A 19,766-nucleotide genomic window follows, 5' to 3' on the forward strand; every position below is an offset into this window, starting at 1 on the left:
GTATCAAGATTATGAAAAACCCTCCGTCCGTGCCTGCGGTGCTTCCACGAATACAAGCGTGGAACATTCTGAGCTGCTAAGGGGGGTGGTTATTCCTCTAGAGGAGGCTACCATACGCAACAGAACAGGCAATATCAGACCCAATATAGGCAAAATTACCAATCATTGTATCGCCAATCCAATACGGCTGGTTTCTCTCGCCAGGGAGGTCAAAAATGATCCAACAACCAAGGGCGAGACTCTAGCAGAAAACAGTGAGCCCAGCAGGGCGCCAATCACAACTCATCCCCTCCCCGTGGGCGCAAAGATTTCATCATTTGTGGACAAGTGTCGAGAAATTACACCCGACCAATGGGTTCTAGACCTGGTGAATAATGGACACACCCTAGAATTTGTCACCAAGCCACCTACCACTCCGCCCAGGGGACCCCTCCCCCTCATCTTCACTTATTGTTTATAGAAGCTTGTACAATGCTCCTCAAATATGCTATAGAGAAGGTCCCAGTACATAAGAAACGGACAGGTTTCTATACTTGTTTTTTCCTAATCAAAAAGAAATCAGGGGAATGGCGACCAATCCTGGACCTTCGCAACCTGAACAGATTCCTCAAAAAACAAGAGTTTCGCATGGTCACCCTCTCAGAGATTATAAGTTGCCTGAACGAGGGAGATTTTATGGCTTCTCAGGACATGGAAGACGCTTACTTTCATATCCCAATCCATCCCAGTATCTCCGATTCACTGTGGCTGGCGCCCATTATCAGTTCAAAGTGCTCCCGTTTGGGCTAAAATCGGCTCCAAGGATCTTCACAAAGTGCCTAGCCCCTGTAGCAGCAATGTTACGATCCCGGGGAATCCAGTTATTCCCGTATTTGGACGATTGGTTAATCAAAGGTTCTTCGAAGCAAACGGTAAAGACTGCCATTTCAACGTGTCGCCATCTCTTCACCTCTCTGGGGCTAACTGTGAACAAAAGCAAATCCCAGTTACGTCCGAGGCAAATCCTGCCTTTCCTTGGAGCTCGTCTGGACACGATCCAGTGCAAGGCATTCTTATCTCAAGATAGACAACTTCGTCTTCAGAAACTAGGACTTTGTGTCTCAAAAAGAAAGTCTGCTTCTGTTTGCATGTTTGACTCACTCCTGGGAATGGGCTGTTCTGCCATAAATCTCATCCCCTTAGCATGACTTAAAGTGAGACCTTTACAGGAGGACCTGCACCTTCAGTGGCAGCAAGCAATAGGTTGCTTCAACTACATCATCAAAGTCACACCACGCAAGGTGGACGCTCTCCACTGGTGGTCACAGATAACCAATTTGGCAGAAGGACTCACGTTCATACAAGTTGCCCCAGATATCGTTCTGACCACAGATGCGTCCATGGAAGGATGGGAGGTCATCTCCAAGATTTACAAATACAAGGCAAGTGGTCTCAAAAGTACAGACAACAACATATCAACAGCCTGGAGTTACGAGCAATCTTCCTCTCCTTACAAGCTTTCCTTCCAAGGATTGCGGGCTCATCGGTACTATTTCGAACCGACAATACCACCAGCATGTTTTACGTGAACAAGCAAGGAGGGACAAGATCAGCAACGTTGTCAAGAGAGGCTCAAGAGTTGTGGGAATGGGTTACAATCCACAACATAACCCTCAAAGCGGAGCATGTCAGATGCCTCCACAATACCCTGGCAGATACGCTCAGCAGGTCCCTATCAGATTGTCACGAGTGGGAGTTAGAGCATGCTCAGGTGAACAGAGTGTTCCAGGCTTGGGGCAAACCGACATTGGATTTGTTCGCAACAAAGTAGAACAAGAAATGCCAATACTACTCCAGCAGATATCCTCAACAGGGGTCAAAGGGGGAATGCCCTGTCCATGCGATAGTCAGGGATTTGTGCTTACGCTTTTCCCCCAATCCCTCTAATACCAAGGGTGTTATGCAAGATAAAGTCGGAGGGCCATGTAAGTACTGGTTGCAAGAACTCCTGTTGCTATCCCAGGACCAGCCAATCCGTCTTCTTCCAACACCCACAATGCTGTCGAGGAACAAGGGGCAGGTGCTTCACACGCATGGGTCCTGACTTCCTAGAACTCAAGGACCTTGATATCCCTCAAGATTGTCGTGACATCTTAACTAAATCACGAGCTCAGAGCACAATTAAGACTTATCGTCTTTAATGGAAGAGATTTTGCTGTTGGTGTGAAACTAACAAAGTTCACCCAATAGAAGCTCCTGCAGAGCAAATTCTTCCTTATCTGCTACATCTGGCTAGGTCTGGACTCACCTTTTCATCAGTGAAAGTACATTTAGCCGCGCTCTCCAGATTCAGGAAAGATGCTAAGATTCCTTTACTATGTTCATCCTCATTAATCAACAATTCATGTGAGGTCTTTTCCGAACTTACCCTCCGGTGAGGCCTCCTCCACCAGAGTGGTAACTTAACACGGTCCTCACGCAGTTAATGAAACACCCATTCGAACCCATCCACATAGCCAAACTCAAATGTCTCACTTGGAAGATTGCTCTGCTTTTCTAGCTCTCACATCATCTAGAAGAGTAAGTGAAATTCAAGCATTCACATAAAGGAACCATTTTAGCATTTCTCTAAGGATTATGTCACTCTCCGGACTAACCCTACATTCATACCTAAAGGACCGTCCCAGTTCCACCTCAATGAGTCGGTGAAGTTACGAATTTTCTTTCCAAACCAGACTACAACAGCGGAAAGAACCTTACATTCTCTTGACATCAAGAGATGTTTAAAATTCTAAAGAACAAAAACCTTTAGAAAATCTGATCAACTGTTTGTGGCTTACGGTCTAGCCACACTGGGCATGGCAGTCACAAAATTCACAATTGCTAGATGGATAGCTTCTACAGTCCATTTCTGTCATGACAAGTCTAACGGGCCATTGCTGAGGAAGGTCAAGGCCCACTCCACAAGAACTGTGCAGAGCCTACAGCATTGTTTGCTGGAGTGACTCTAGAAAATATCTGCCGTGCTGCGACATGGAAAAATGTCCACTCTTTCACGAGATATTACTGCCTTCAATCTACATGTCAAGAGGATGCAGCGGTTGTACAGGCTGTCCTACGCCACCTTTTTCTTTGAGAACATTTTCAGGTAACCTTTGTTTTTTTAATATATATATATATATATATATATATATATATATATATATATAATACGTACATACTGCTTAGATATCCATGAGTGTATTATAACTATGCATGTTTCTTTGCATATTTCTAAATCATGTTTTACATGTGAAAAGTTGGATTACTGTGCATTTGTTAATTATTTATGGATGCAATTGGGAGTTTATCAGCACAAGACTCCCATCATCCGCAACCGACTGTGTACTTGAAATACTGCTTGCTACTCTGATTCAGGCATTTGAATCTATGAAAGATACCCCAATACTGGATAAGAAAACAAGTTACTTACCTGTAACTTCAGTTATCCAGTATTGGTATCTTTCATAGATTCCCATAAACACATCCACAATGGACAAGGGTCTAAGGGACCATTTAACGACCAAAAACAGATTCAATCCCCAATTCAAATATTATAATACACAGGACTCTGATGGTCAAAAAGAACTAGAGTGAGGAGAAACAATCAATAAACAGTGATTATGTGACCTACTACTAGTGAACTAATGCTCCGAAAGGACTATAACATTCCATAATCTGAACTAATATCAAAAGGTTGACAAGTCAATAGATCAACATAGACCAGTGCGAAACTGTTGGATTTCCATCAATTGCCAAGCCTTGCCAGTGTCATCATTTGGATATCCTTCATTTTTCGCCTCTCGGTCCTTCAAATACATAAGGAACTGATATGGTTTATTTTGCACATAACCTTTTGATAAATTGATAAATAGTCACCACTATCAAATAATTCTCCTTGGTGATCTGAGGTCTTTAAGGAAAAACCACTATATATATATATATATATATATGATGGAACAAGAAATAAGTGCAGTGTAAATGAAAAAGTGATTTAAAAAGGATATGGAAGAGAAAAACGTTATAACTCTCCCAGACCTACTAAAATAATTGCAGATGCGACGTCCAACAAATATGTCGCTGTTCTTACAAAAATGGTTGACTAGTTTCAGCCTTAAGGGCCTATAGCCCAGGCTTTCTTCATGACCTTTATTAGCTACTACATGTATGTGAAATTTAAAAGTGTAATTCTTAAATTACCTCCATATAGGCAGAGTGATCTTCACATCTGGAAGACAAAAATACATGAATACAACAAAGTAGTAAGCATACACAATTCCAATAAACTGGTCTCTCTACCTCATACATTTGCTCTTTTAGAAGAAAAAAAAAATTGGTTGAGAATGTATATGTACAGATATACAAGTGACAGGTCTACTCACCTGTCCTATATGTGGTAGTGGCCTCACCTCACCCGGTAAACACTCAGGTGTATGAGACCCCGCCCTGCAAAAGGATAAAAAATGCATTTTCTCAGGGGGAGTAGAGAACCTTAACATTTGGTATCCGTTACTCAGCGTCATATCTTAAAACACTCTTTTGATCTCAGTAGGAAGGTGCACACCCAAATAGACCCCCTCTACCTCTGGTTTAAAAATGTACACATGATCCATACCCCACATTATCTGTGGTGTTTCCTGATCTGCGTGGTATGTGTAATGGCACTAATGATTCTTAAGGCTTATGGTGACCCAATATCCAGCGTAATATTTTCTTTACAGACATCCTACAAGTCTACCGACAAGTTTGTTCTATACACAACTTTTCGTCGTAACTAGATTCTTAACGTTTTTTATTTATCTATTTGTGTTTGTTTGTAGACCGTCCCTGACTCTGTTTGCTGCCAAAGTCATTCGTTTGGTCTTCATTTTAGCGCTAAACAACACTCGTTCTCGCTCCCGCTTTCTACACGCATTCCTAATTATTATCAGTTCTATGGCAACGTGTGCTCATGCCTGCATTTAAAAAGTGTGCCGAAACTCCGAAATTATTGTAAAACAAAAACAAACACTGTTGCACAGAAAAGCCCCTCACCTCTCTGTCGGTATCTCCGGCTGCACCTCAGTGTGTGGGAAGTGCCGAAACGCCGAACTGGACGTCATTATATTCCGACAATGGATGTCGCCCAATCCTGGTCTGCTAATCGAGAGAACTACAAAATGACGTCATATGCGACGCTTAGGTAGTTCTCTCGCTCGCGCTGGGTAAATGTCCTATAACAGGCTCTGAAATAAGTCACAAACCACTGCGAGCAGATAATAATCACTTCTATGTTTTAATTAGTTTGAAATCTATTACGAGGTGTCTATATCAAAATACTGCACTCTCTATAGTCTCATGTTATTGCGTTCCTGTGCAAAGAACTACAGAGTGACATCATTTATCATGCATGGACTTGTAGTTCCATACAATTTCTTATGTTAGGATGTATAAACGGTAGTTGGTGGTGTGTGTATTGTTCAAAAAAAGAGAAGAGAAAGATAGGGGAGGGGGTGTGGGGGGGGGGGGGGGGGGGGGGGGCAGGCCTCACTCCTGGCCTCCAGTTGCGAGATTATTTATGCAACATATATAAGCTAATAATTCCAAACATTTATTGAGCTACACTAATATTTGTGATGATGTAGTTCCTCTATAAACATGTGAGTCATTCTCGGTATACATACATTTTGTTTATATTCAGAGCCCCGGTGTTGTATCATAATCTGAATTCGAGCTCTATCATAGCTATCTACTTTATTAGAAGAGCATACATCACTGGTTAAGCGGGCTTAAATTTGAAAACTCTGGTGTCTCAGCTTCAGTTAACAACCGCAGATAGAGAGTGGGTAAATCTCTACCTTCCATACATGGATGTGATTCACAGTTGGCATGTAATTGTTATGTTATATTACATATATGGTTGTAATAGTGATTGTTACATTTGAGTAGAATAACTGTCTTTGAGCTGATCTTTTTCCAAAAAACATAAAAGAACTGCCTAAAGCACTCCCTGTGCTTTAGGAAATAAGAATTCACAGCTACTTTGTATCACTACAAAAAAATCACAGGATTGTCTCATTAGGGCCTCTGGTGTCACTGCCTTTCTATCACAACAAAGTCCACGGGATTGCATCGTTAAGGCCTCTGGTGTCACTTCCCAGTCTGAGCACCCATTTTTGCTCTCTCATGAACAGGTATTTTACTTTATCACTGACATGTGATGGTATGTGTGGTTTTTCTAGCACTGTCCAGAAAAAATCATCGGGTGAATGGTTGAATTCAGCATAGTGTCTCGTTAATTTTGTGTTCGACTTCTTGCACCAAAAGGTACTTTAATGTTCGAGCATTCGTATTTTAACCTTGCGAGTAGTCATACCCACATAGTGGTATCCGCAAGCACATTTAATCAAGTAGACAAGGTTGTCACTATTGCAATTAGAGAAAGAGGTCTGGATCCAGGGTCGCGATGTTCCTAGGTCTACTGTTCTTGACTGTTTGGTATGAGGACACATCGCACAAGATCTGCATTGAAAATGCCCTTGGACAGCTGGAAGATCCCATAGGGTACCGACTGCTCTAGATTGCTGTTGTCTCGGGCGTGTGTGTATTAAACTATCCCGCAAGCTCTGTTCTCTCTTCAAAGCAAATAGCAGCATTGGGATCTTTTCTTTTCTTGTGTTAAGAAAGCACCAGTTTTTTCATATGCATTTTTGAATGCCATTCGTAATGGTATTGAATATGGTTACAAAGGTCAAGCGTCCTAATGGTGGTTTGACAATTTTGGGCTCTAAAAGAGCATCTCTATGGTTATTTCTTGCACGTTTACATAATTTCGAACAGGAATTCATTCTAACGGTCGATAACCCCTTCCATCAGTCGATTAGGCTATGGAAGAGGTATATCGACGATATCCTAGTGATTTGGCGTGGAGATGTAGAATCTGTCACAGAATTCCAGACGTGGCTCAATACTCACAATTAATTCTTGAGATTTACTGTGAAAGCAAACAAAGAAAGGCTAGCCGTCCTGGACCTATCCATTTATGTGACAGTGACTGGACTGGAAAGTGAATTGTTCCGTAAACCAATGGCATGTAATTCACTTTTAAGGTATGACAGCCAACACCCTAAGTCACTGCATGACAACTCTCCATACGGACAATTTTTACACCTCAGGCGTAACTATTCCACAGTGGCTAAGTACCAACAACATGCAGATGGTCTTGCGAAACAACTAAATAAAAATAAATATCCGAGAAAACACATCAAGAGGGCTTGTAAACGTGCAAGAAATAACGATAGAGATGTTCTTTTAGAGCCCAAAATTGTCAAACCACCATTAGGACGCTTTACCTTTGTAACCACATTCAATACCCTTACGAATGGCATTCAAAAATGCATACGAAAAAACTGGCGCTTTCTTAACACAAGAAAAGAAAAGATCCCAATGCCGCTATTTGCTTTGAAGAGAGGACAGAGCTTGCGGGATAGTTTAATACACACACGCCCGAGACAACAGCAATCTAGAGTAGTCGGTACCCTATGGAATCTTCCAGCTGTCCAAGGGCATTTTCAATGCAGATCTTGTGCGATGTGTCCTCATACCAAACAGTCAAGAACAGTAGACATAGGAACATCGCGACCCTGGATCCAGACCTCTTTCACTAATTGCAATAGTGACAACCTTTTCTACTTGATTAAATGTGCTTGCGGATACCACTATGTGGGTATGACTACTCGCAAGGTTAAATTACGAATGCTCGAACATTAAAGTACCTTTCGGTGTAAGAAGTCGAACACAAAGTTAACGAGGCACTTTGCTGAATTCAACCATTCACCCGATGATGTTTTCTGGACAGTGCAAGAAAAACCACACATACCATCACATGTCAGTGATAAAGTAAAATACCTGTTCATGAGAGAGCACAAATGGGTTTTCAGACTGGGAAGTGACACCAGAGGCCTTAACGATGCAATCCCGTGGACTTTGTTGTGATACAAAGACAGTGACACCAGAGGCCCTAATGAGACAATCCTGTGTTTTTTTGTAGTGATACAAAGTAGCTGTGAATTCTTACTTCCTAAAGCACAGGGAGTGCTTTAGGCAGTTCTTTTATGTTTCTCTGAAAAAGATCAGCTCAAAGACAGTTATTCTACTCAAATGTAACATTCATTATTACAACCATATATGTAATATAACATAACGATTACATGCCAACTGTGAATCGCATCCATGTACGGATGGTAGAGATTTACCCACTCTCCATTTGCGGTTGTTAACTGAAGCTGAGACACCAGAGTTTTCACATTTAAGCCCGCTTAACCAGTGATGTTTGCTCTTTTAATAAAATAGATATCTATGAATAGAGCTCGAATTCAGATTATGATACAACACCGGGGCTCTGAATATAAACAAAATGTATGTATACCGAGAATGACTCACATGTTTATAGAGGAACTACATCATCACAAATATTAGTGTAGCTCAATAAATGTTTGGAATTATTAGCTGATATATGTTGCATAAATAACCTCGCAACTGGAGGCCAGGAGGTGAGTCGCCCTTCCCCTATCTTTCTCCTCTCTTTTTTTGAACAATACACACACCACCAACTAGCATTTATACATCATAACATAAGAAATTGTATGGAACTACAAGTTCATGATGAATGATGTCACTCTGTAGTTCTTAGCACAGGAACGCTGTTAGACCTGGCACCTTGGCGTGAGTCTCCCTTCCACTTTTTGCTGGTGTGCCTCCGATGTTTTGCTGGTTTTCCGATACTCAGGGCACTGCGCCACGGCTGACCCGTGCCGCAGTGCAAGTGCTCCCTACTGTAAATAGTACATGTGATTGATGTCCATGATTGGTTCATTGGATTTACTGTTAGTCCCTAGTAAAGTGCACTAGGAGTGCCAGGGCTTGTGAATGCCAATACTGCTAGTGGGCTTGCAGCGCTGGTTGCGCCACCCACAGAAGCAGCCGTAAGATGTGTCTAGGAACTGCCATTGCAGAACCTGCGTGCAGTCGCGTACTGTCACGCTGGATGGGCAAGTGCACCCACTTGCCAGCCTCCAAACCTTCCCTTAACTTCATATTAGTCACCCCTATGGTAGGCCCGAGGGCAGGGTGCATTGTAAGTGTAAGGTAGGACAGGCCCTGATGTGCGTGGCATGTCCTAGTAGTGAATTACAACTAAATTCGTATTTCACTATTGTAAGGCTACCGGCTTCCTTTAGGCCAGAACGAGCTGCTGGAATTATTACACACTATAATCCCAGCAGGCTCAGGGAGCATGGTAGAGAGTCATGTTTAGTATGCCTGAACTCAGAATAATAAAATATTTCTTTTAGTAAAGTTTATTTTAATATCCTGTGTTTGCAAATGCTACTTTTAGAAAGTTAGCATTTGCTTGCCTAACCATTTCAGCCCGCCTCTGCTGGTATGTGTATCTGACTGTCTGGGATGTGTGAGTGACAGGGCTGGGGGATGACAGGTGGTGAATGCGTAGATTGCACCTTAGTGGGAGGTAGGAGTGGCTCTTGACTCTGAATCTAGCTGTGCTCTGCCACCACAATGCTGGCTCCACCCTCCTGGGGAGCGACTGATGACTCAGCCGACACCTGGCCCAGGAAGGGTGAAGCCCCATCAACAAGGTACTTCTGGCTGCCCCTGTCCACACAATGGTGGCTCCACCTCCTGTAGGGCGTCTGATGCGCCTGCCCCTCACACTGAAAGCAGAAGCCGGATTGCACCCACCAGAGTACTCAAGGACTGAAAGTGGCTATGCAAAGGCCCCCCTGGCCTGCGAGAACAAAAGAAATGCAGTATAAAAGTAGGAGCCCTGCTCTTTGTAAATTAGATCCTGTTTGTGCCACAGAAGGAACTCTGCCCGACGAGAAGGACCTGGAAGGACAAGGAAGAGTGCTTTCTCTTGCCTGTGTCTGGTGCCTTGCTGCAGAAGGAGAGGAAAAGAAAAGACTACAAGAAGACTTTTGCTTTGTGAAACTTAGTGCCAAACTCTGCTGAAAGATCTCCAAGGGCTTGCTGCTGAACTTGCCCCCTGACCAGCACCCCAGGACCAGTGGGCGCTACACCCTGAAGAAAGCGACTGTGTGTGCTGCTTATCGCTGCAGTACTGACGGAGGAGTCTGGGAGCACCGGGCAATCCTGCCACGCTTCCCATAATCCAAGGCATCGACATCCCCCCAAGCACCGTGACCGGGGCCCAAAGCAACAGTGAAAGCAACGTGAGGTCCAGCCGCCGCTGGCCCGAACACCGTGACCGCCTCTGCACCGGGAGCCCGAGAGCAACGTGAAGGAGGACCCGTCCGGTCCAAGCTCCTGGATTGACTGCGCTTCGAGCCGTCAAGCCACCTGCGAAGACGGACAGCCGCCCTGTGATAACCCCCCTCTGGTCGGTATCCTGCCCGACAGCTCAGCTGTGAGCGCACAGCTGCAACCGGCACTTTGGCTGGGTACGTCCTGCACTTGGGGACCGTACTGCCACTGGCCGCCACCACACAGCCGCCGACTCCAAGGTCGGAGCGAACGCCGAAGGAAGGACCCTGCCGCCACTGAACACCGCCGCCCCGGATGACCCGAGACCTGCCCGGCTGAGAGCCGCAGCGAACAGCGACCCCGGAAAAGCAATGCGACTTGGGACAGCTCCCCTGGAAGCCGGCCACTCCACAAGAATTTGAAAGGTACTGTGTTGTATCCTCACAGTGCGAGCGTCCTGCAACTCGAGCTCGCACCGCGCTATCTGCTCCCCACGCGAGCCGCCTCTGAAACCGAGGCTCGCACAACTCCTGGTCCTCGGGACCCCCGCGGAAAGCGCATTGAGGCGCTACAAGACACTGAACCTTGCTGAACCAGGGCAGAAGGCCCAAAAGATTGCTTATTGCTAAGAAAGAACTGTGGCAACTTGAAACTAAGTAAACTGGAACCGCTATTGAAAGTTTGATAACTGTATTTACAAACCTGCTTGAAATGTATATAAAGATATATATATTTTTACAAATACAGTTTGGTGTCATTGTGTGGTGGGTTGGTTGTGATGGTGTAATATTGCAAATGTTTAACCCTATGTGCCCCAGAGATTAGCCTAAGACTGCTTAAGCCACACTACCTAGAGGGTAAGCAGAGGTTGTCTTGAAGGTAACCCTCAGCCCTGACGAGGAAGAGAGAGTCCCTGCTTGTCGCTAGTGTTGCACTGCGCCAACTAGAGCCTCCCCCTTCCTACAAACGCACTAACATGAGACTATAGAGAGTGCAGTATTTTGATATAGACACCTCATAATAGATTTCAAACTAATTAAAACATAGAAATGATTATTATCTGCTCGCAGTAATTTGTGACTTATTTCAGAGCCTGTTATAGGACATTTCCCCAGCGCGAGCGAGAGAACTACCTAAGCGTCGCATATGACGTCATTTTGTAGTTCTCTCGATTAGCAGACCAGGATTGGGCGACATCCATTGTCGTAATATAATGACGTCCAGTTTGGCGTTTCGGCAGCTCCCACACTGAGGTGCAGCCGGAGATACCGACGGAGAGGTGAGGGGCTTTACTGTACAACAGTGTTTGTTTTTGTTTTACAATAATTTTGGAGTTTCTGCACACTTTTTAAATGCAGGCATGAGCACTCGTTGCCATAGAGCTGATAATAATTAGGAATGCACGTAGAAAGCGGGAGCGAGAACGAGTGTTGTTTAGCGCTAAAATGAAGACTAAACGAATTACTTTGGCAGCAAACCGAGTCACGGACCGTCTACAAACAAATACAAATAGATAAATAAACAAAGTTAAGAATCTAGTCACCATGGGGGGTCCAAGATGGCGGATTGACACCGCCAGAGCGGAGGAGCGCTGAAAGGGTCCGGGCTCGTGTGATCGCTACATAGAGTACAGAGTGATTGGCTTTACTTTTACGGCTTTTTAAATGTTGGTTGGTGCTGGCAGTGATTGCTAATACTTGCGGCCCCAGAACGAACCTGTCAACTTCTCACGAAGGATTGGGCGGAGGTGTTGCAGGAGCCGCGGAATGCAGAACTAGTGCTTACCTGGATGCTGCATGCTGCAATTTCGGCTGATCGAGAGCCGAGTGCGGAGCTTGCTTCGCTCCGCTCGATTACCGCGTCTAACCCCTGAATCCACGAGGGGCTGGCCGGCGGTCAACTGGTTTGGACTGCGGCTCTTTCGGCGATTCTCTTCCTTGCCGATAACGTCGATAGCAAAAACAAATCACTGTGAAATGGCGCTGAAACTTCCCGCACGGAACACCCGGACCACGACCACAACCGGGAGAACAACGTCAACGCCAGCGCCGGTGCCAGTGCTATTACCGACCGTCACTCTCAATGATTCAGTCTCTGGTGGAAAGTCTGCCAACAATGTGTCGGTTCCTGTCCTGGATGTGGATAAACAAAACTCTGGTAGGCAAGAGAAACTGGCTAATAATGTGAGTGGACCTAAAGCTAAAACTAATGCTGAAGATATTATGTTACCAAACGCAGGGATACAAACAATACTGCATGAGACAATATGTAACAGCTTCAATGTAGAGGGCCAGAGCAATGTTACTTTAAACAATCCACCTTTGCCAAAAGTAACTGAATTTGAACTTGAGACTAATACTGGCTTAGCTGCTGGTCCTCATGCACCAACTAGTGAAACCACAAACTCTCAAGCTATAAATTCGTTATCCAATACCTGCACGAACCCCACCCAGTCTGAAATTGAAATAGCAAATATCTCAGTAAATCAACGGTCATCTACTATTTTAACTGCAATTTCAGCTGATAAGGGAGTGGTAGGGGCTGAGGAATGAATGAATGAATGAATGAAATAAAATTTATAATGCGCAATTAAAACCCGAAGGCATCAAGGCGCCTAACAAAAACAAATCAAAACAAAAAAGGCAGAACACAACTACAAGTATGACTTCGCGAAAAGCCGAGTTTTCAGAGCCTTTCTAAATGACTGCATGGTGGGGAGGGACTTAAGTTCCACCGGAAGAATATTCCACCACTTAGGTGCCAGAGTGGAGAAGGCTTTGCCACCCCATTTAGCTCTACGGGTGCGGGGGACTGATAACAGAAATTTGTTGGCAGAGCGCAAGTTCCTGGAGGGGCTATAGGGAGACAAGATGGATCCGATCCCAGTAGAACTGCCTCTGGCCAGGGCCCCGTAGGTCATGCACATAGTTTTAAAGAGGATCGATCTTCGATGGGGAGCCAGTGTAGCGATTTTCTGGCGGAGGTGGCCGAGGCACATCTGGGCAGATCTAATACAAATTTGGCCGCCGCATTCTGGACCATTTGCAAGCGCTGCAGCAGACCCTTGTTTAGTCCCGCATACAGCGCATTGCAATAGTCCAGACGGGATCCAATGAGTGCAACCACAACTTGTTTTCTCGCCTGCTGAGAGAGATAGTGTCTAATCTTCCTCAGTACATAGATTATGCCCCAGCAGGTTGAAACTGTTCTATTGACCTGTTGACGCATGCTGAGGGTAGGATCAATCAGGACTCCTAGGTTTTTAGCTAATGTAGCAGGGACAGGACAAGCTCCCAGTGAGTCCGGCCACCAGTTCGCCGACCATATCTCTTCTTTTCCTCCGAACACAATGACCTCCGTCTTCTCCCCATTTAATTTCAATGAATTGTGGATCATCCATTGAGCGACTGCCTCCATGCAAGATCTAAAATTGGAGGCATCCGAGCTGGCCGGCTGGGAGAGAGAGACGAGGATCTGGGTGTCGTCGGTGTAGGAGACTACCTCCATCCCGAAAGATCTAATCAGTCTGGCAAGAGGGGTCACATATATGTTGAAAAGGGTCGGACTTAATGCGGACCCCTGAGGGACCCCACAATGCACAGACAGGGATGGAGATAGAAAATCCCCCAGCTTCACCCTCTGCTCTCTCTGGTCGAGGAAAGTGGTCAGCAAACACAGGGCAGACCACTCAACCCCAATCTCCCTCAGGCGTGATGTTAAGACCGAGGGAGAAAGGGTGTCGAAGGCAGCCATGAGGTCTAGCAGGATCAGGAGGGTGGTCTGGCCCCCATCAGCTCGTGTGCGGATATTATCCAGCACTATGGTGAGGGCCGACTCAGAGCTATGTTCCCTCCTGAAGCCATGCTGCGAGTAATCCAGCTGACCAGAGCTTTCCACGAAGCCCGCGAGATGCTTATTCAGATGGATTTCCAGCATCTTCGCAGGAGCAGGGAGCAGTGAAATAGGGCGGAAGTTCTTTAATACCCCAGGGTCGAGAGATGGTTTCTTGAGCAACGGCTTTACCACTGCCCTCTTCCATTGCTGAGGAAAGATGCCGTTCCTCATAGCCCTGTTCATGATCTCAACAAGAGGGGGCAGGAGAGATTCCCTGCACTGCTTGAGGATCTTAAGCGGACAGGCATCTAATGGGGAGCCAGACCTAGTTTTATTCAGGAGGTTCTCTAATTCCTGAAGAGAGAGAGGAGGAAAGGAGGCCAGGCGCCCCAAGGAGGAGTTCTCAGCAGGAACTGGTGCGGAAACAGAGGGGACAGAGGGCTCAGTAGTTAGAGTCCTCTGCAGCTCTAAAGCTGAGTAAATATCAGCGATCTTAGTCTGAAAGAAAAGAGCTATGTTGTTACAGAGTTGCTGAGAGGCAATAACAGGGTCTGGGATCTGCAGGGATGTCAGAGAGTCAACAATCTTGAAGAGCTCTTTCGGGGAGGAAAGTGAAGTGGTGAGAGCCGTGAAAAATTCCTGTTTCACCCTTATTACCTCCACCTTGTAGCCCCTCAATAAGATCTTATGCGCCTCTTTATCCCTTAGATCCCAGCTGGTATGCCAGAGACGCTCCTGTCTCCTGTCTCCCTGTCTGAGGAGTCTTAGGTGCTCAGAGAACCACGGAGCCAATGGTTTTTTCCTCGCCGAATAACGCGACCGGGCAGGGGCCAGTTTGCCAAATGCCATAGTAACGGCCTTTTCAAACTGCAAGACCGCCAGATGAACGTCTTCCTCTTGGGAGGTGGACATACTGGAAATCCTGGGGTCAAGGGAGCTATTAGAGATATTTTTAAAATTCCTCCGTGATTCCATATTACTCGGTACCTTTTCATTCCTGTCAACAATCAGACAGGTCACTTCAATCGGTACAGCAAAGTGATCCGACCACGAGAGGGGAAGGGGGTCCTTTACAACCAACCTGCCATCATTGGAGAAGACCCCATCGAGCGTATGGCCCGCTTGATGGGTGGCGCCTCTCACAAGCTGATTCAGCCCACAGGCGGATAAGGCATCCAGCAGGGAGAGAGTATCACTAGCCGCCAACTTCTCTAAGTGATAGTTCAAATCTCCCAAGACCGTTAGATGTTCACGGCCAAAATAGGGTTCAAGAATGTGAAGTAGCTGTTGTCCAAAATAAGCTCTGGAGCCGGGGGGACGGTAGATCAGGATCCCATTAAATGGGGTTTCGTAAACGCCCTTTAGAGAGAAATACAGGGCCTGGAAGTTATCCTGAGGATCCGATAAAGGTAAGGTGTGACAATGAAAGCTATCTTTATAGAGGATAGCCAGCCCTCCTCCTACCCGACCTATTCTATCCAGCCGGGCCAAAAAATAGCCCTCTGGAACTGCCTCAACAAGGTCTGGGCCAGAAGAATCCTTTGCCCATGTTTCAGTGACAAATACCCACGAGGGCTTTCTATCCAGCACAAAATCCTTGAAAGCGATATTATGCTTGATTAGCGAGCGAGCATTAATGAGGAAGCCGTCTTCTCTCACAGTACTGCCTCTTTCTTTTGTTAATGTAGTGTCCCGATGGGTGGGGTGACGGAGGGAGGCTGGAGCCCCCAGAGCCCTCAAGGGAACACCCGCAGCAGAGAGGGTGAGAGAGATCCTCCGGGGAGATTTTAAAGTGACATGGGAGCCGAGATGGTTTTAGCCTAAGAAGGTCGTAACTAGAGTACCTGACAGCCGTAGATTTATCCTCGAGGCAACCCGACGACCAGCCGTCCAGGCCGTCCTCAGCGCGGACGGGCGCTGACGGGCTGGACTCTGGCGTGACTCCGGCGCACACGCAGCTCGCACACGCTGCGTGCCATCATATCGGGTTTAAATAGGGCTCTAGCTAGTCCACCTGACTGCTAGAGCGCAGAGTGAGGCGTGAGCTTCCCTGAATCCCCCCCAAGATGGCGCTCAGAAGAGTAGAAAGCGCGAAGGACAAGCCGCCAAAATAGCGATGCGGGGCACAATTAAGGTGCGGCAATGCGGAGGGGAAATTAAAACCAAGGTAAAATGTAGTCCCAAACAAATACAAATAATACGATAAAACGGGAATATTTAAAAGCCCTGAAGCGTCTTAGAGCAAAGCGCAGCGCTCAGTAGTGAGGAGCCTAACAGGCCGTTCCTATCTCGGTCAGCCCTTAAGTAGATGATGCCCAGAGACTGCCTCTAGGCAGTCCACCTGACGGCTAGAGCGCAGAGTGAGGCGTGAGCTTCCCTGAATCCCCCCCAAGATGGCGCTCACAAGAGTAGAAAGCGCGAAGGGCAAGCCGCCAAAATAGCGGTGCGGGGCACAATTAAAAGTAAAAGCGCAGTGCGCAGTAGTGAGGAGCCTGAGGGATGTGAAAATGTCAATAACATTGTCGATAACATTGATAGGATTGAGACAGATGAGGGGTATGTTGACTTTAATGATCATGGGAATAACACACCGTCAGGATCAATTAAGGATAAGGACAAAGCTTTTAACATTAAAAAGCTTAGAAGCAAACCAAAGAATAAAGCTAAAAAGATTATAAGTAAATCTAAAACAAGTACTATGAAGAAGAGATAAAAGCAGAAAATAGCCCAATCAGACAAAGGGTGCAAGCTAAGGGCGGTGTCAAATCAATGGCCATGAGACTCTTGGTAATATCCCTAATGACCTGGGTATTGTAACCGAAGATGCAGATACCTCTAATTCTATGGAAGATATATCTGGGCCAGTGAACTCTAACCAACAATCAACTGAAGCACTCACTGCAGCCCAGAACACTGCAAATGCGATGGCTTTAATGGAAGGGCATGATCTATCTGGCTCTGGTGAAGAATTTGTAAAACAGTCAGAAGAAAACCTTTCTTCTTCACTATCAATTTTGCAACTGTCCTCCTCATTACCAATAATACCAATAATATCTATGGGTAATACCTCTACACTCTCCTCTAATAGCAAAAACTCAACGCAAGACACAGCTAGTACTGCTAGAATAACAAATGGTGGCACTGAATCAGTCTCAATTGCAGAGTCAACAAAAGCAATAATTCTGGCGGAACCAGATCACTCTTCTACCTTATCAGCAGATTGGACCCTTCAAGGGGAGGTATCTGCATCCTTTAAGACGATATTACAGCTTCTAAATGAACAGAAACAGGAAGCAAAGACCCATTACCAGCAGATGAGGGAAGACAGCAACAAGACCCAAGCCTCGCTGCAAGAGATGGCATGTAAACTGGGGGCTGTCTCCCAAGATATGGAGGAACTATAACAAAGAGTGGTTCTAACGGAGGAAAAGTCGCAACGCTCTGAAGTTGCCGTGAATAAACACGCCTCTCAACTTCTTCAGATGCAAGCTAAACTTGAAGATTCTGAAAACAGACAACGGAGACAGAATCTATGTGTTTTTGGTATTGCGGAGGGAGCCGAGGGAGCTGATCCTAGAGCATTTATTACCCAACTGTTTCCAAAAGCTTTTCCTGATTTATCAGATTGGGATTGGGACTCCCAGATCCAACGTGCTCATAGACTACCCCTAGTTCAAAGGGATAAGAGCGGTAAATTTCCACGACCAATTTTGATATATATTGGCAACTATTTGCTTCGTCAAGCCATATCAATTAAAGCACGGCCAAATACTCCAGTTACCATTGACTCAGTTATTTTTTTTGTTAGATCTGACTTAAGTAAACTCTCCCTTGAACGAGGCTGGAAATTGAAACAATTTATTGACCCGATTAAGGAACTGGGATGTCAAGCTTTTTTACAGGAACCAGCAAAATTGAAAGTAATCAAAAATGGCCGGTCTTATTTTTTTTTGGAAGTGAATGAGGTTGAAACTGCTATAGCTACTTGGAGACTGGGAAAATGAACAGGATATTGACTAATGTTATGCTCATATATTTTTTTCCTCTTTTTGGATAATGTAATTCTTTGCTTTATTATTATTCACTTCAGTTTATTACTAGACTGATTTGTTTTTTTTTCTGGCCGGGAGGTAATTGGTAATAGTGATCACTATTAAGTATGGCTTTTTTGATTATTTCTGAACGCCCGGACCCTATAAGCGGCTAAATTCGCTCGCTGGCTGCCAATATAACGGCAGCCGATCTAAGGGGGGGACCTGCAGGTAACTACTGGGTGGGGGTGGTAGGTGTAGAGTGTGGGGTGGGGAAGAGGAAGATATGCTTGGGGGTAAAAAATGCATCAAAGGACACAAAATATATAAAATAAAGAAGAATTATAAAGCTGATGTAATGTGTTATGGAGGTCATATAGATAAGGATATACACTACTTGAAATGCATCGAATAAAATGTTTAGCCTGGAACGTCTCGGGCTTAAACAATAGAATAAAGAGGAGCCTTGTTTATGAGGAGCTGAAGATGTACAACCCTCAAATCGTGGTAATTACTGAAACCCATATTATTATTATTATTATGTTTCTTATATAGCGCCAGAATCGACCCCTGAAGGGGTATCTCCGCGCTTGCATTGGGAACCCGTCCTGGCTTTTCCCTGTGAGATAGCCCCTACAGGGCATCCCCAAGGTGAAAGTCAGGCATCCCGCCGCGGGGGGGGCGTTGTGGAGATTAAGCAAGCTTAATGCCCAGAGTTGCAGAGTGTGAACCCATGATTAGGTCAGGCATCGAAGCGAGAATTATCGAGTCCATGGACATTTGAGCTCAAGACCCTGCCGCGTCGGGAATTGAACCCTGGTCCCGGGTCTGACCTCTGCTTCAGGGTCTGCCTGCTCTAACCAGTGAGCCACACTTCTCCATATAGCCTACAAAATAAACATTTGCTTAAACAATTAGGATATGATATTATAGTCTGTACTAAATTCAATGCTTCAATTAGAGGGGTGGCGATTTTAAAGCATAAAGGCTTGAAGGGTGAGACACTCAAGACATTAACCGATAAAGCTGGTAGATGGGCTATAGCTCAGATAAAGGTTGAAGGTCGAAAATATACAATATGCGCGGTTTATGCGTCAAATCAAGATGAACCAACAACGTTTGATCAGATTAATATAGAATTGCTTGGATGGGAAGGGGAATACATTGTACTGGGCGATTTCAATTGCATTATGAATTACAACTTAGACACAACTAGGAAAAATTCCTTCCAGAGAATGAGGAAAACTAGAGCTGCAATTCTGGATTTAGCGACCATCCATTTTCTGAAAGATGCTTGGAGATGTTTAAATCACAAACTAGCTGGCTATACATATTATTCGGCAGCTCATAAGCTATGCTCACGTATAGACATGATTTGGGTTTCAGATTCTATTCTCAGTAATTGCTCAATGGCTATATATCCAAGGGTAACCTCCGACCACAACCCAATTTCTTTAACTTTTGAGGTCACAGCTGAAGAGTTTTCTCCTCGTCTTTTCTCATTTCCAGGATATCTGCTTACTGATTATGGGTTTGTGAATCAACTTAAAGAACATATAAAATAATTCATCGATATAAATATACACTTTAGCCAACCCTTGATAGTTTTGGATGCTTGTAAAG

At 45.1% G+C, this 19,766-nt stretch overlaps 1 protein-coding gene and 1 long non-coding RNA gene across 2 annotated transcripts in view; one reads left to right on the plus strand and one right to left on the minus strand.

The window, feature by feature from the left end:
- Positions 1–4,462, minus strand: part of LOC147703393 (uncharacterized) — a 97,365-nt gene extending 92,903 nt beyond the window's left edge. The window contains exons 1-2 of the long non-coding RNA XR_015297295.1: positions 4,401–4,462; positions 4,219–4,246 (exon numbers count right to left, since the gene is read on the minus strand). This is a non-coding gene — a long non-coding RNA (uncharacterized LOC147703393). The remainder of the gene's footprint in view (positions 1–4,218; positions 4,247–4,400) is intronic.
- The window catches only part of LOC147703391 (uncharacterized), a 9,287,842-nt gene that overhangs the window by 1,344,291 nt on the left and 7,923,785 nt on the right, over positions 1–19,766 (plus strand). The gene's annotated exons all lie outside the window — the stretch shown is intronic.

This window comes from Lissotriton vulgaris, chromosome 7 (assembly GCF_964263255.1).
Source record: "Lissotriton vulgaris chromosome 7, aLisVul1.2, whole genome shotgun sequence".
Taxonomy (NCBI): Eukaryota; Metazoa; Chordata; class Amphibia; order Caudata; family Salamandridae; genus Lissotriton; species Lissotriton vulgaris.